The sequence below is a fragment of the Rhipicephalus sanguineus genome, chromosome 10 (genome assembly GCF_013339695.2).
Source record: "Rhipicephalus sanguineus isolate Rsan-2018 chromosome 10, BIME_Rsan_1.4, whole genome shotgun sequence".
Lineage (NCBI taxonomy): Eukaryota > Metazoa > Arthropoda > Arachnida > Ixodida > Ixodidae > Rhipicephalus > Rhipicephalus sanguineus.
The window spans coordinates 98,006,925-98,023,262 of NC_051185.1; positions in this window are offsets into that span (position 1 = coordinate 98,006,925).

The following is a 16,338-nucleotide window of genomic DNA, read 5'->3' on the forward strand; positions in this document are numbered from 1 at the left end:
AGAGGAGGAAGAGAGAGAAGAGATGCAGTGCGTTCACTACAGTGTGCGGCATTGTACCACAAGTGAGGCGTTCGCACAAGCTGAGAAAAGGACACATCTTCTTGCCCCCTTACCTCTCCCTACGTAGCTTTCAATGCGCTCGCTAGGAATCGAGAGAGATAGCGCTTGAAGAGGGCCGACAAATAACTCTGTTCATACTTCAGGGATTCTAAAACTTTTTGCGGCAGTCGATTCCTGTGACAAAAAGCATGAAGCCATTCGACGATTACTTGGAAAAGTGTTTTAGGGCCCCTTTAAGTCCAACCAATGGCGTAGAATTCTTCTTCCGACATCAGTCCGTCGTCCAACTTTTTAAGCGTTTTGCAACGGGCTGTGTGCACTGTACTGCTGGAGGTCGCATAAGATAAGTCAAATTATTTTATCATTGACACACTGGACACTGGCTGCGAAGGCCAGCAGAAGCATTCAATTTATGCATTGGTAAAGCCGGAGCCGTATTTCCTATTGGTGAATGTGTTGAATCAGCCAACCACAGCGAATTGCAATTGATTTCAGCCTTAAGTAAGTCACATCTGTACCAAGATAAAAATTAAGAAATATTTACTTTATTCGGAACCTAGTCAGACACTCTGCTAAAAGGGTCAATGTTTAGCCGGAGTAGTATTCGTCTGTTATCGGTATCGATTTTTAGACAAATATCAATGGTATACTTAAGGCAAGCCCGCATGAATAAACTGAGAAACTATGAAGGTAGAAGCGATAGGCATTAAGTGTAGCGCTTTTGTTGAGCGCCTCCAAGCGCAGTACCTTCACGTCGCCATGAACGATGACATGTCATTATTATAGTGGAATACCTGGTCATACAAGCCGTTATCTCATTTTAAACACAGGCTGAGCTGATGCGTGCTCAAGCTAAGGGCCGCTGAATATGCTATGTATAAGGACAGCTGCATACAGCCCATAGTTGTTAGAGTGCGTGCCCGCCACGGTGGTCAAGTGGTTATGGCGCTCGGCTGCTGACCCGCAGGTCGCGGGATCGAATCCCGGCCGCGGCGACTGCATTTTCGATGGAGGCGAAAATGCTTGAGGCCCGTGTACTTAGATTTAGGTGCACGTTAAGAACCCCAGGTGGTCGAAATTTCTGGAGCCCTCCACTACGGGCTCTCATAATCATATCGTGGTTTTGGGACGTTAAACCCCAGATATTATTATTATTATTGTTAGAGTGCGTAGTGCAAAGCAATGCGAAATTTGCCAATGACACTGCATGATATGCCTGTCAAGCACGGCATGTCTGGGAATTGTCATGGCCCACTGGAAATTTGACCTTGGAATGACTACAGCCGACATTGACCATTGACAAGTTAGTCCTTCGTATGTCCCGCCATATGTTTGACTGGAAGGCATAAAAACCGGTTCTGGTATAAACCACAAAAAATAGTTTAAAAAGAAATTTCATCAAATTAGAGTCAGTACTTTAGTCAATAAAGAGTGCAACACGCTTGTCCCACTGATGCATGACAGGGTTTTCAAAAGTGGGAGAACATCGTCGCACTGACTCATGAAGGCAGCTTCCTGCTATCGCATTGCCGGATATTTGCGATGAAACGGTCGGAACATATGTGCAGAGCAACACTTCATAAAATTGTGCAGAGAAATGTTGCGCACACCTCATTTCCAGCAGTACAACATCCCCTGCCCCTGCAGCTCTTTTGAGCCTTCATATGGTTGTGGTCTGCTCCTGTAAAGCTTACTTCACCGCATGCACCTACTGTTTTTTGTACATTTCTTATGATTTCTTTCGCTGTCCAAATGATCGAGCATTGCTGTTGTTCCTAAATAAATGGGTATTTTTGAAGACGTATGTGATATGAAGAAAAATCTTCCTACGCACAATTCAACCAATTTCAGGCATTGCAAGAACGTGGCAGTGGACCTTTTCGTAAACGGCAGCGCCGCTCCAGCCCCTGGTGGGCGCGCAAGACCCTGTGGTGGGTGCGCGGAGATAAGCGAGCCGCCCTCCGTCCAACGCTGGTCCTACGGTGTGCTCGCGTAATTGTGTGCGTGTGCTCGCGCATTTGGAATATCTAACTGTGCCGCGTGATCACTACAGGCTTGTCCTAGTGACACAATTCCGTCAAGACGAGGAGGCGGAATGACAAACTCTTTTGCCAGGTTGTGATAACAACTTGAAGGATGCACACATTTCTCCCCACTAGCTCCATAAAACTAGAAGATGAATAGGCAGTGGCGGCGGCGAATGAACAGACAAGAACGAGCAGAATGGTTTACACTTTGGAAAAGTCTCTGCGCCCGATATTTTGCCCGCTTTAAAATTATGCAACCTGAAATGGCATGTTTATACCATGTTTGACTTTGTGGGTAGTGACAGTGGCCTCGCAGAATTACGACGGGAAATCCCCAACTTCCTCCAGGCATAATGAGGGAGCACGCTCACACTTGGTGCCGCTTCTTCACTAAAACGAAAAAAGGAAGTGGGTGCGGCGGATAACCCGGAAGTAATTAGGAGGCCGGATAGCATTCTGGCAGCCCTCGGCGCAAATACTTTCTTCGTTTTGAAAGCTCGCTAGCCTGATATGGCATGTTTGGTTTCACCGTGCTTGGCTTCGTGCGTAGTAACACTGGCCTCACGGAATGACGGCGGAAAATTTCTCAACAGCTTTTTCCAGGGAGCCTTCGAAAAAAGCTGTTACGGCGCTTTCCTAGATTGACATTGGCGAAAAGTTCACACGGTCCTTTATGCATTAGCCTACCCTACTGAAACGTTCCGTATGCCATTCCAATAAGTCCGTAGTTTCCGTACGACTCTTACAGAAATATATGGAAAATATATGGAAAATATACGGAAAACATATGGATTCCGTATGGAAACATATGGATTATTGGAATGGCTTACGGAACGTTTCAGTAGGGTAAGGCGACTGGAAGGGGAAGGCCATCTTGTTCCGTTTCTCCTTCTTATTTTTCTTCTTGGTCCTCAACCACCTTGCAAGCTCCTGACACCTTACGCGGATTTACACTGCCTCCGGGACCTGAGGTACTGCAAGCTACATGCACATCGCATTGTTTTACAGCGAAAGCTGTTATGAGAGGAGAACAACAGCCGATCTTGGCGCTGTAGATGTCCGCCGCCGCCGGAATCCGTAACCGCGATAGAAAAAAAAATCCAGGATCGCATGGGATTTCAACCCTGGCCCTCTGCGTTGCAGTCGAGTATTTTTACCCAGATCCAGTTAGTTCAAGTTTGGTGTTGCTTCCAACTGTATGCAAAAATAACCTACACAGGCGTCCTCGGGCAAGGAATCGTATTAAAATAGTCATATCCTGTGGAAGCAGAGAAAATAGCTACCAGGCGTCACACAATGCGAACTGCGCAATGATTCGGTCGTTGAATGCTTCCAACCCATTACAAAGGCCAGCTAATTCATCGTCATGAGCCACAGTGCGAACAAAGTGCACATAATCCTTACAGATGTGAAGCGGATAGCACGATTCTCCGCGGAACGACAAATATGGAATAGGGGGCGCTTCCTTACTCGTGAAAATTACGATGGTTTATGGCGTAGGGGGCACCTTGCATGTGCACTTGTTTACGTATTAGTTTCCCCAAGGAAGTCTGCAACGGCTCAAGAAAGCCGCTCTTCTTCTTTCTGTTGTGTGATGTGCTGCGTGTTCGCGCGGACTTGGGCGATCTTTTCTATCGCTTCCTGATCGACCTTCCTTTGATCATGCACATCATCGGCTGACGTCATAATAATGTGGCAATGACGTCACAAATTTTGGCAATCTGAGACGTCATAGATGGCGTCATATTACATTCATGTCATCGGAATTTGGGCATGCTGACTGCGAACACCACTAATTTAGGCATCGTATGGCTGTTCAAGGACTTTTATTGTATTACATAGATTTATTAGCATCGCTCGAGTGCATGCCGACAAGTTGTCGCGATGCATCTTCAGATCTCGCAAAATCTCGAAGCATTCTTTCTCATGAACCACATAAGACAATCGCCTTAATAATTCGGAGTTGTATGGTGAAAAAAATCACAGCATATCCACGGAGTGAATGATGATGAGTGGGCGAAGCTGCGGAGGTTCATCGGTAACCGTGAATCTTCCGTGAATTCTGCCCAGTACATCATCACCGACGTGAGATCGGGCGCGTTTATACTAAAGGTTCGATGGGTTATGACGACTTGCAGCTCACTTTATTTTTACATGTACGCTGTGAATTTTCATTGTTTAAAAAACCATTGCTTTAGAAAACATCTGACGTCTTTCGTTAAGCAGCTGGCGCCTTTTCGTTTTGCTTTAGAAACATCTGGCGTTCTTTCGTTTTGCTTTTAGAAAACATCTGGCGTCTTTCGTTGGTTTATTTCATCAATCAACGGCGTTTTGAACAAAATTTTTATTGTTTAATCACGCACAGGAGAAATCTCACCAGGCACTACCTTGGAGGTCAACAATGGCTGCTAATGGGAATGAGAGACAGAAGAAGTCGGCTTTTAGCTAACACTTACACTTCTACTTCTACTAACGTTTTCCTACTGGAACATGCCAATGGCTGCTAATGGGGAATGAGCGACAGAAGAATTCGGCTTTTAGTTAACGCGCACGCTGCGAATTTTTTATTGTTCAAGAACGCACAGGAAAAAATCACAGCATATCCACGGGGTGAATGATGATGAGTGGGGCGAAGCTACGGAGGGAATCATCTGTAAACCGTGAACTCTTCCGGTGAATGCGCCCAGTACATAATATAAAGAGTGTGAAAACATCGTGTGTATATTAAACATCAACTTTTATTGTACTGTTGGTTTACGTGGTCCCTTCATTATCACTTGTGATCGGTGAAATGCAAGGAAGAAGTCCGCTCCCGAGCGAAAGAGCGCCAAGAGCGACCGCATTCCCCGCTCTCCCTGTGCGAATGAAAGGCAAGGCTAGAGGGAAGACAGGACGCGCGTTCCACGACGCGAGGTCGGTAGCATGCCCAACGAAAGCCAACGGAACGCGATCGTGCAAGTGCTCCGGCTTCGCATCGCCTCATGGTTCCATTTAGCGTCCCAAAACCAAACATATTGCTCAAGGTGTGCCTTGCGTTTTTCGTAGAAATAATTTCTTTATCATGTACATTAAGACGAAAAGTTGAAAGCTCACTAGAGTGTATCGCCCGCAAAGTATGTCTTTTAGTGTGATTTAACTCTCGTACGGCAGGGTCCTCCCGCCGTTGCCGGTCCACCTCGCCCGTTGACGATCGGGCGAGGTGGCTAAATACAACTACTACTACTACACTTTAAGAAAAACATCTGGCGTTCTTTCGTTCTGCTTTTACAAAACATCTGGCGTCTTTCGTTGGTTTATTTCATCAATCAACGGCGTTTTGAACAAAATTTTTATTGTTTAATCACGCACAGGAGAAATCTCACCAGGCACTACCTTGGAGGTAAACAATGGCTGCTAATGGCAATGAGAGACAGAAGAAGTCGGCTTTTAGCTAACACTTACACTTCTACTTCTACTAACGTTTCCTACTGGAACATGCCAATGGCTGCTAATGGGGAGTGAGAGACAGAAGAATTCGGCTTTTAGTTAACGCGCACGCTGCGAATTTTTTTATTGTTCAACAACGCACAGGAGAAATCTCCCACCAGCACCACCTTGGAGGTCAAAGCGTAAGACTTGTTACTCACTACTACGATCACGACGACTACGAGGGACGAACGGGTGCCGCCTTAAGGAGCTTCGCCCCTAATAAACGAAATGTTCGATGCGGCATGCTTTGAACTTGGCGTTAAGTTGAAGTATAGCTATAAGTGAGAGTGAGAATCGAAAGGCGGACATGACACGCGAACGTACACCCTTGCTATTTCTTCCATAATATCGCGCGAGTGTTCCGTACGAGACGTGGTAGTGCCTAATATCAGGGACGAGTAAATAATACAAATTTGGAAGGAGGTGCCCGGAAATCGTTGTCAAAACTACCACACCGACGACCGGCATTCAAACTCCGCATTCAGTGGCCGCTCGTTCAGACCACGTAACAGAGAAAACAAGGATCAATAAGTTGTTGCCGCATATTGTGCAGAAAAGCACGGCATATGTGTTACTTGTGTTAATGCATTTCATCCAAACGAAAGTGGTGTGCTGCCAAGAAGTGCTGAGGGAACGTATAATCACCGTTATAGCATTCCGTGCATTGATTAGGAAAGCGCGATGCAATGTACAAGGAAAAATATCTCTTGTTTCTTTTTCTTCATTACAATGCAGAACAAATATTCGAAGTTCAACAATTCAAGTTTATACAAGGCATGCGCTATGGAAAAATGGCACAGTGCAAAGCTGTCTACGGTTAGGAAAACCATCTGTGCTTGAAACTTTTTCAGTATAAACAGATGTTCATTCAGTTTACGAGCCCGCTCTGTGCGAACGCAGTGCGGGGAAGCGGTTTTCCGCAGCAACAGCCTCACGCCGCACAAAGAAAGGCGTGCGCCCTCATCGAAAAGATTAATTATATAGTTGCTGCTAGATTCAGCAGCGCCGCTAGACATTCCTTGGCGGATAGAACATGTATTACACCGTAGCCCGCGACGACCAGCACGATTTACCTATGAGTGAACATCGCATTATGGTATCCCGAAATGGCGTATGAGGCGACGAACCACGTGCCTTACGCCAAGCCTGAACGCGCGGGTGAAATAGAGGACTGAGTTCGGAGCTCTTTTTTCCTCGTGCTGCACTGCATCGGCGCATGATGGTGCGCGCGACTCCAAGGACAGGTGTATTAGCCGCACGGAAGAAGGAAACAACTGCAGAGAGGGCCAGCCCAGCCCGCGAGCTGGCAGAGAAGTGTGGAGGAAATGACGTTTTATCGGCCATATGCACTAGGAACCATGGCGTCGTTGCTATAGTTACATGGCGCGCCGTGTTGTGTAGCGGTGTCGGCGTGTGCGCTTCCGTAGGTCTCGTACCGAACCGTGCCGGGCAGTAGCAATTCTTTGTGCCGCTTTGTTAGCTCAGCAGTGTTCTCCCGGTGGTTATTATATCAAGCAACGTTTATAGAACCTATATGTAGCCACCGGGTCTGCACAGTGCGTGGAACGAACGCGATACCATGTACCGTACAGCGGACGAAGCAGATGAAAGATTTGAATAGTTCAGTGAAATCATGTTCGGGCACCACGACAGGACGTAACTGTGCACGTTGAACTCCTTGCAGGTCAGTGGCGGTTGTGCAATGTTCGTGCTTGTCACAGCGGCCGGAACATTTGTGCCCTGCAAGACGTAATGGGGACACCATATATACAATTTCGTGTTCTTCGCCACATTTCCCTGGAGCGTGACCGCCCAAAACTGGTTCACTGAGAACGGTTGACCAAGCCATGACCTAACTACGTACTTGAGCTCGCAACCTGCCGATGGTTTAGCCATGGATCTACATGTCGTAATGTACTACACGTACGTGAAGTGCGAGTGTTGCCGGTCATTTTTTTATTGCCGTGAGATTGCGCGGTCGCTTCTAGCTCGCAGGCTGACTGAAAGCCCAAACAAATGCAAACAAAGCAGCAGCATAAAGCTAATGCGTCTAAAAAAACCTTATTATGGTGAAGCGCTGAAAGAAACGGAGACTTATGAAGAACACAGGACAAGGCGCTTGTGACGTGGTTACGCCGTGGCCCGTGTTCTTCATAAGTCTCCGTTTCTTTTAGCGCTACATCAGACGAATTACAGCTCATGATTACTGAACTGGATACGGAAAGTAGAAGAGTAGGTTTCAAAATTAATATGCATCAAACTAAAGTAATGTGGAACAATCTTGGCAGAGAACAGCGCTTTGCGATAGGTGGCGAGACACTGGAAGTTGTATAGGAGTACGTCTACTTAGGACAGGTAGCAACCGCGTAGCCGAACCATGAGAGTGAAATAACTAGAAGAATAAGGATGGGTTGGGGCTCATTCAGCAAGCATTATCAAATCATGAATGGTAATCTACCATTATCCCTCAAGAGGAAGGTATATAACAGCTGCATCTTACCGGTACTTACCTACGGAGCAGAAACCTGGAGACTTACAAAGAGGGTTCAACTTAAATTGAGGACGACGCAGCGAGCGATGGAAAGGAAAATGATAGGTGTAACCTTAAGAGACAGGAAGAGAGCAGAGTGGGTCAGGAACAAACGGGGGTTAAGGACATCATAGTTGAAATCAAGAAGAAGAAATGGATATGGGCCGGGCACGTAGCACGTCGGCAGGATAACCGGGGGTCATTAAGGGTAACTGACTGGATTCCAAGAGATGGCAAACGCGTGAGGGGGAGACAGAACATTAGGTGGGTAGATGAGATTAAGAAGTTTGTAGGTATAACGTGGCAGCAGAAAGCACAGGACCGGGTTGATTGGCGGAACATGGGAGAGGCCTTTGCCTTGCAGTGGGCGTAGACAGGCTGATGATGATGATGATCATGAATGTATATCAACATGCCCTACTGGCAGTTATTCTAAAGAAAAGCTATGCAAACTGGAGGCGCTTGGTCGTCGCAACAGTAACTTGACTAGTCCGATATCATATAGCATCTTTATTTTCGCGTAAGCTTATAAAAGCGAGATCTCAAAGAATAAGTTAAAATTCTTGTATCAACTTCTTTCAGCTCAAGAGCAGATTACTCGGACGAAATGATTTCGCCAACGGTATCGCGGTTACCCGGAGTGTTGATTTCCGTTCCGTTGTTTACGGGTCGTCACGGCACACGCGTCGGGCATGCACGTGGTTTTCGAGCCGGAAAGAGAGACCTGCCTTCTACTGCGCTGTTCGCGTCTAAAGAAGTGTGGAGAATCGGCCCAGTTAATATGGCCGACTTCCGGCTTCACCGAGGCTTCATAGAGAATGACGTCAGGGCCCCTCCTGAGTTTTTCCTTCCCCGATGATTAGCCACCAGTAACGGACTTTACCATTCTCAATCCGAGAGAGGTCCGCCTCTAGCTGTAATGCATACGTCTGAGCAAGTAGAAAGGAAGAGAAATTTATTGTCAGGGGATCTAGTAAGGCACATTGCTAAAAGAGGCAATGCTGTGCTGGAAAGTTTATGCATCCGTTATTGGTATCGCGTTTTAGAGAAATGTCGACGGCATAGTTAGCGAGAAGCCGCATGGTTGAGTTGTGAAACTATGGTGGTAGAAGAGCATAATCACTAAGTATACGTTCTGTTGCTGACTGGCTCCAGTGGAAGTCAGGCGTATTGTTTCAAGGGCTGCAGAGCATTCACACTTTGGTATAAATACAGACTCGCCTATTTATGTTTCAAACATCTTGTGTTCATGCTTTGAACCTTCGAGGTTTTAAAAATCCTTGTGCATACCACGTGAGGTGCAGAAAGCTTCTGATGCCTCCGATCATGGAGGCAGTGCAAAAGCTTTCGGGCAGGGGAATCGATACAATCGACAGGGAAGAAAACGAAGAAGAAAATGGCTTTCGCCTTCGATCGAGTCGTTTTAGGCGAATGCATAAGCGGCCTTTTGACTGCTGTTCCAAAGCGATGCTGTCTATGCGAACTGTGTGCCTTTGTGGTTGGTCGGCTGGTCTCTAAACCGGTCACGTGACCAGTGGGAAAGGAGGAGCCTCGTGACAGGGGTAAAGAGAAGGCGGTTGCGTGGTCGAAGACGGAGATCCGGTGTAACTGAGAAAGCCCTGAAATGAACAAATAAATACAGCAAATATATATCAGACATTGGTGATTCAAACACGAGAACCTTAAGAAAGTTCGGCATCAGCAGCGTTCATGTTCATCCGACGAATGCAAAGAATAAGAATCGAAGCTAGGCTTTCTGCGTTGTAGTCAAGTATTGTACCATAGAGCCAACCTAGGCCTTGAAACTGTTTTGAAAAAAGTACCTTTGAAATAGCATTAGCACTAGAAAACTAAGATCTAAGGTGGCTTTGTCTGAATTGCCAGTAATGCCAGTAAACAAAGCCGCCACTTTCCCCATGCAAGTACGCGGCCGCCGAATCAGCCTATTAACGAGTGCTTTGCCATCTGGGGCTCGGTGCTTGCGCTCGATATGATGAAACGCTGTCCGGTCAGCTTGTAGCCTTAGGGGCAACTGGTGTGCTTCAGTGAGTAATGGAATAGATTGGGCCTCTCGAGGCATGCCAAGCATGACTCTGAGAGCAACACGATGATCCTGTTCCAGTTGAGACATTAAACCAGGCGCAACATTCAAGACTGCCAAGGCATACATCACGCAAGAGAGTACAGATGATTGGTACACCTGTAGCGCTGTCGTCTGGTCGATGCCTTCGCCCCTAGCAGTCAAGGCGGCCACATACTTGAGCAGGGACAGCGATTTGCGCCGCACAGAGGCAACAGCAGGGCGCCAAGGACGACGATCACCGATGATTACGCCCAGGTAGCGGTGTTGCTGTACCCATTGTATCGGTGTGTCTCCTAGGTGTAGCCTGCTCATGCTTCGACGAGCGCGTTGCCTGGGTGGTAAGCAATCGCGGCTGATTTCGCAGGTGAAATCTGCAGGCCAACTTCCACCAAGTATTCTGAAGTTGCATTCAAAGCTCTCTGCAATATTTCACGAAGACGGGGACCATGGTGGGTCGGACCGCTGACCCATAGTGCGATATCATCGGTATAAATTGCTATGCCTAGTGGAAAGTCACATTCTTGCGGTAATCGGATTGGAAGTCCATCTAGCACACTGTTAAAGAGAAGCGGCGACAAGACGCTGCCTTGCGGGACGCCACAATTAACAGTGCGAAATTTACTCGTTGCTTCTCCAACGAGTACTTTCATCCTGCGCTCCGATAGAAAGTCATGCACAAAATGTAGCAGACGACCTGAAATTCCCGCAGTCATAAGTGCGCAGATAATCGCCCTATGTAGTACCGGGTCAAACTGTTGCTGTATGTCAAGGAATAGAACGTAGGCAGAGTGCCTGCTTGCTCGAGCAGATTCAAGCGATGATACAAGATCTGCGATGCTGTCGAGGGCTGAACGGTGACGACGAAATCCGCTCATGACATCAGGGAAGAAAGCGAGCTCCTGTAATCTGCCGCCCAGACGAAACAGTACCATTCGTTCCATCAGCTTCATAACATTAGAAGTTAGCGATATTGGCTGGTATGACTTCAGATGTTGTGCAGGGCGCCCAGGCTTTAAAACTGAATTCACCACAGATGATTTCCACTCAGTAGGAATCCGACACATCCTCCACACTTTGTTGTTTTCGTCTAGGATACCCTGATGAAAGACCTCATTGATGTTTCGCAAGGCTTGGTACGTAACACCATCTTCGCCTGGGGCAGTGCGACGATATGAAAGGTTGAGCGCATGGCGCAGCTCGACGAGAGTAAAGTCTGCTTGATCCGTTGTTATGTGATGTACGAGTGCTGCCAGTCATCACCAAAACTTCTTTAATGCCGTGAGATTGTCCGGATTTTTTTCGTGTCGTTGCGGCTACTTCGCAGGCTGGCTGAAAGACCGAACAGATGAAAAGAAAGCAGCGGAATAAAACTAAAGTGTTTACGAAAACTATGCAAATTGCAGGTGCTAGCTCGTTTGCATAGGCGTGCGCAGGGAGCGGGCACGGGGGCGGCTGCCTCCCCTAGTCGCCTAAGAGGGGGGGGGGGTCGGAAAGTCTGCCCCATACATTGACTTCATAGGGAGGGGGGGTCTTCTGCGATGAGCCCTTCGCCTACCTTCGCCCCCCCCCCCCTTCTTGAAGGGGAGCCCTGCGCACGCTTATGCTCGTATGAACAGTAACTTAGCTAGTCTGATCAAGCATCTTCATTTTCGCATAAGGTAATAAAAGCACGATCTCATCCTACAGTATAAATTGTAATGATCCCATCAGCTTCTTTCAGCTCAGGACTAGAATACTTGGATGAAATCATTTCGCCAATGGTGTCACGTTGGCCCAGCGTGTTGAGTTCCGTTCCTCGTTTCGGATCGCCACGACGACACGCAGCTCACGTGCTTTTGGAGCTGGAGAGGGATACGTCGCTTCTACTGCGCATTTCGCATGTAAACTAGAGTGGAGAACATGCCCAGTAAATATGGCCGGCTTCTGGCTTCAGAGAGAATGATGTAAGGGCTTCTCCTCGCGTTTCCTTTCTCCATGATTAGGCACTATTAGCGGGCAGTGTGATTCGCAATGCGATTAAGGTCTGCTCCTCGCTGTAATCCATTGTGCTGAACATGATGAAAGGATGAAAAATCTACTTTCAGGGGACCTAGTAAGGCACTCTGCTAAAAGAGACAGTGCATTGCTGGAAAGTTTATTCGTCCGTTATCGGTATCGCGTTTTAAACGTATTTCAACGGTGTAGTTAGCGGGAAGCCGCAAGATTGAGTTGTGATGTTATGGCGGTAGAAGAGCATAAGGACTAAGTATACCGTATCCAATTGAGTGGCTCCAATGATACACTCCCGAAGGTTGCGATGTTCTGATAGAAGCAACACGTGTTGCATCCAAGAAACTTCCGGTCACTTCAATTATCAGTCTCTGACGCCGAAGCAGAGAGCGTAATTTTATGTAGTGTCAGAATAAGGAAAGACTCCTATTCCGCTTTCAGGTAAAAGGAAGGCGCGTAAACTGAAGGCCTAACATTTGTAATGCTGCGTGTGCAGCTCAGAAGAATATTTATTGAAAATATTTGGCCAGACACAGGGAGAAAAGTGGTGAAAATGTGCGGGTTACTCGCTAAGGCTTTTGTTTCCCGCCAATGCTACTAGGCAATTCCGGCGCACAAAATCGGACGGCGCCCAGCAGCTGTGTTTGTAAACAGCAAAAGGGTCTATAGCCTTCTTTTCTCCGGAAAGCTGGTGATAATGAACGCAGTTAAACATGTACAAGTACCACGTCGCCACCGCGTACAACATCCCAAGAAGTTCTGTGACGTCCCTGCGTGTTCCGCGTCAGGGGCGTCCACCAGTTAGAGTCATGGCACCCGTCGCGTCTTGGACGCCTTCGAAGGCACTTCTCTTCGAGGTTGTTGTCCCTACGCGGACTAGTCCCGAGAGCGTCGTTGATGCGACGGCCTCAATAGTGGGCCTCTCAGAGGTATACTGCGTGCAGCATCAGGGAGCTCAAAGCTTCCAGGTCGCCGTTAACAGCATGGCTTCCATGTCTCATCGTCAATGCTGGCGGCCTGGTGATCGGCAGCGAGCGTGTTCAAGTTGTCCCGGTTGGTCCACAAGTGACCAACGTCGCCTGCCTGTACCTGCCATCGTTCGTCTCAAACGAAGCTCGTGTCCAGGCGTTGTGGCACGGAATTTTCAAGACCTGCACGCCTCCTCTTGATTAGCCACGGTGAACTATGCATCAACTTTTATTTGACTGAAAAACCAATTTCTGCTCGCTATCCGACGTGCTGGCTTTTAAACGAAAGTTCAAGATTGATTGTTACTTCTCTTTCGCTACATCTTCTTTTACGGGAGTTGAAATTATAATATTTAATCGGGTTTTATTGGGGGATGACCATGTTCTTTACGACGGCGTGGGGAGGGTCTTGGCTTTAGACTGCGTCTACTTTTCGTTTAGATTGCAGATACTGTGCGTGTATGGGCCAGCACAAGCCGGGCAGTCTAACGATTTCTTTAGAGACCTGGATGTTTTTTTTTTCTCGACGGTCGTCACGTTATTCTAATTGGCGACTTTAGTTGTGTGTTAAATGCGCGAACCGATGTACAAGGTCCTGGCTGGGGTCGGCCTGCTTGGAATTCATGTGAGCTGGGTCGCCTTGTCCAGCACTTTTCATTACTGGATGCGCACAATGTCGTGCACAGAAATTCCTTTATTTGAACATGGCGGCGCGGACCGTCTTCCAGCAGGCTCGACCGCGCTTATATTCCCCGTGCCTGAGAGGCGTTTGTCTCCGATTTACATGTTCTGCTCTTCCCACCTTCTCCTCTCTATATTTCTGATCATCGCCCCGTAGTCCTAGAGCTTGCAATTCCATTTTGTTTTTCGGAAAAACCATGGCGCCTTGATCTCCAGGACCCGCGTTCACATTCGGTTTTGTCACGTGCAATAGGTGCGTCGCTCGCTACATCTGGTCCAAATGACTGGGATGCGCTTAAAACGCAGGGGCGTCTGCACTGTTGAATTGAAGGGCGTTCGCTGCGTCGCGTTTCTGAGGGGCTGGCCGATACTGCAAAGAAGTTGCGCATCGCCATATGTGCTGAAACGCCGTCTCCACTAATCCGAGCATGGTAGCGTGAGTTGCGTGAAAGCTTCCAGTGCTTGACCCCTGAGCGCAAATCAAGAGAATAAAAGAATTCTGCTCCTTGCAGGGTGTCAATCACGTCGTCTGTTCGCGGTAGTGGGTACACGTCCTTACGAGTGACCTTGATAAGTCGTCGGTAGTCCACACAGAACCGCACAGAACCGTCCTTCTTCGCAAAAAAAACGACAGGAGACGCCCAGGGGCTGTTGGAGGCTTGAATACCATCGGGTCGAAGCATGTCGTCGACTTGTTCGTTGATTACATGGCATTCTGTGGGAGATACGCGATATCCATGTGGCCGCAGTGGCGGTTGGGCGCCAGTGTGGATGCGATGCGTAACGGCGGACGTGCGGCCGCGAGAAGTTTAGCGAAGTCAAAAGAAGAACGAAATTCTTCCATCAGGTCCAGAAGCTTGCAATGCTTTACCGGCGTAAGGCTGTCAGCAATGGAGGAAACATATACATCAGTGGGTGATGAACCAGACGTCGAAACAGAACTGAACGTACTGGAACTGGAGCAGTGACTTTCATCGGTTTCGTCCATAACTTGTGCGCCAAGACATTCCCCTCGCACCGACGGAACACAGTACGAGGATGGGTTGATAACAAAAATAGAGGTCTGCCCTGAGTGACTTGCGCGGTTGCGAAAGGCATCAGCAAGGCTTTCCTCGTGGAAACACGGTCAGATGGCGAGAGGAGTGCAATGGTGTAAAAGACACTAGCGCAGTAAACTGACACAGCCGTTGACGAGTTTGCAGGCACTGAGTACCTTGCTCGCAGCCCATGCATGGAATGTCTGCCGGCGTCAAATCTGAGAATGATGAGAGCTCTATTTCGGTTGGTTGCGCAATGAATTACGGCGTCGTGGCAGCAGAGAAGATCCCATCCTGGGTTGAGGTCGTGAGAACATGCGGGAATTATGATGAAATCGACGGCGTACAGAGCATCCTGAATCATGACGCCGGATGTGCACCCCGCTGTAGGGTGAATACTTTGGGCGCTGGCTGTACGGAGGGAGAGCCCGGAAAGTGGCGTCGTCACTTTTTGCAGTAATCGGCTAAGATCTGCGTCCATAACGGGTACGGCGGCTCCAGTGTCGATAAATACAGATGCGCGAACACCGTCCACAAACACGTCTGTCACTTTTGATGGGCTTCGCTGAGGGTTTTCGCAGTTAGAAAGCGTCGCAGCCCTTGCCTCGTGGACTGCGACGACCAGTTTTCCTGGTCGCGTGGGAACGGACGTGGGCGCATCGGTGACAGTGAGCGGCGTCGTGGTGACGGTGAACGGCGGGTTGTGGAGCTGGGTGTGACGTAGGTGTGAGACGCGTAGGTGGGTCTTAATATGGGCGGTTCGACTGGCTGGTGGCAGGCGACGCGATTCTAGGCGGCTGAACGCGATTGCAATAACGCGCCAGGTGGCCGGCGTAACCGCATGCGAAGCATATGGGGCGGTTGTCAGGTGCGCGCCATCGATTCGATGGGGCAAGGACCGCCCATGGCGCAGGACGTGATTGACGGGGTGGCAACTGGTATGACTGCATGGTGGGCTGCAGTCATGGCCTATGCATGACGTCGGCGTAGGTTGCCGGTACATCAGCTTCGAAGGACTGAGGTCGGGCGGCGGATTCGGTGTAACTATGTGGGGCAGCCGTAGGAATTACTGGGGGCGTCCTTGCGACAACTTGGGCGTAACTCAGTGGTGCAGGAGCCGGATGGTGCTGGTGGTACTCGGGCATGACCTCCGCGATTTCCTGCTCAAATGTTCGACGGAAGGGAGGCAGAAGTGTGGTCGACGGGTGATGAACGTACTGAGTGCAAGCAAAGTCCAGCATAGAGAACTGGCGCGCGATTTCCTCGCGCACGAATGGCTTCATCTCTGCGAGCAAATCGGAGTGATCGGATATGGTCGACAAGCCAGCGAGCTCGGGGTCGTGTGATGGAGAGCGACGGGTCATCGACCGCTGCCGGCGCAGCTCCTCATAGCTTTGGCAGAGCGTTATGACCTCTGCCACTGTGCTGGGGCTTTTGGCGAGCAGCATAGTGAAGGCATCGTCGTCGATGCCTTTCATAATGTGCCTGATCTTGT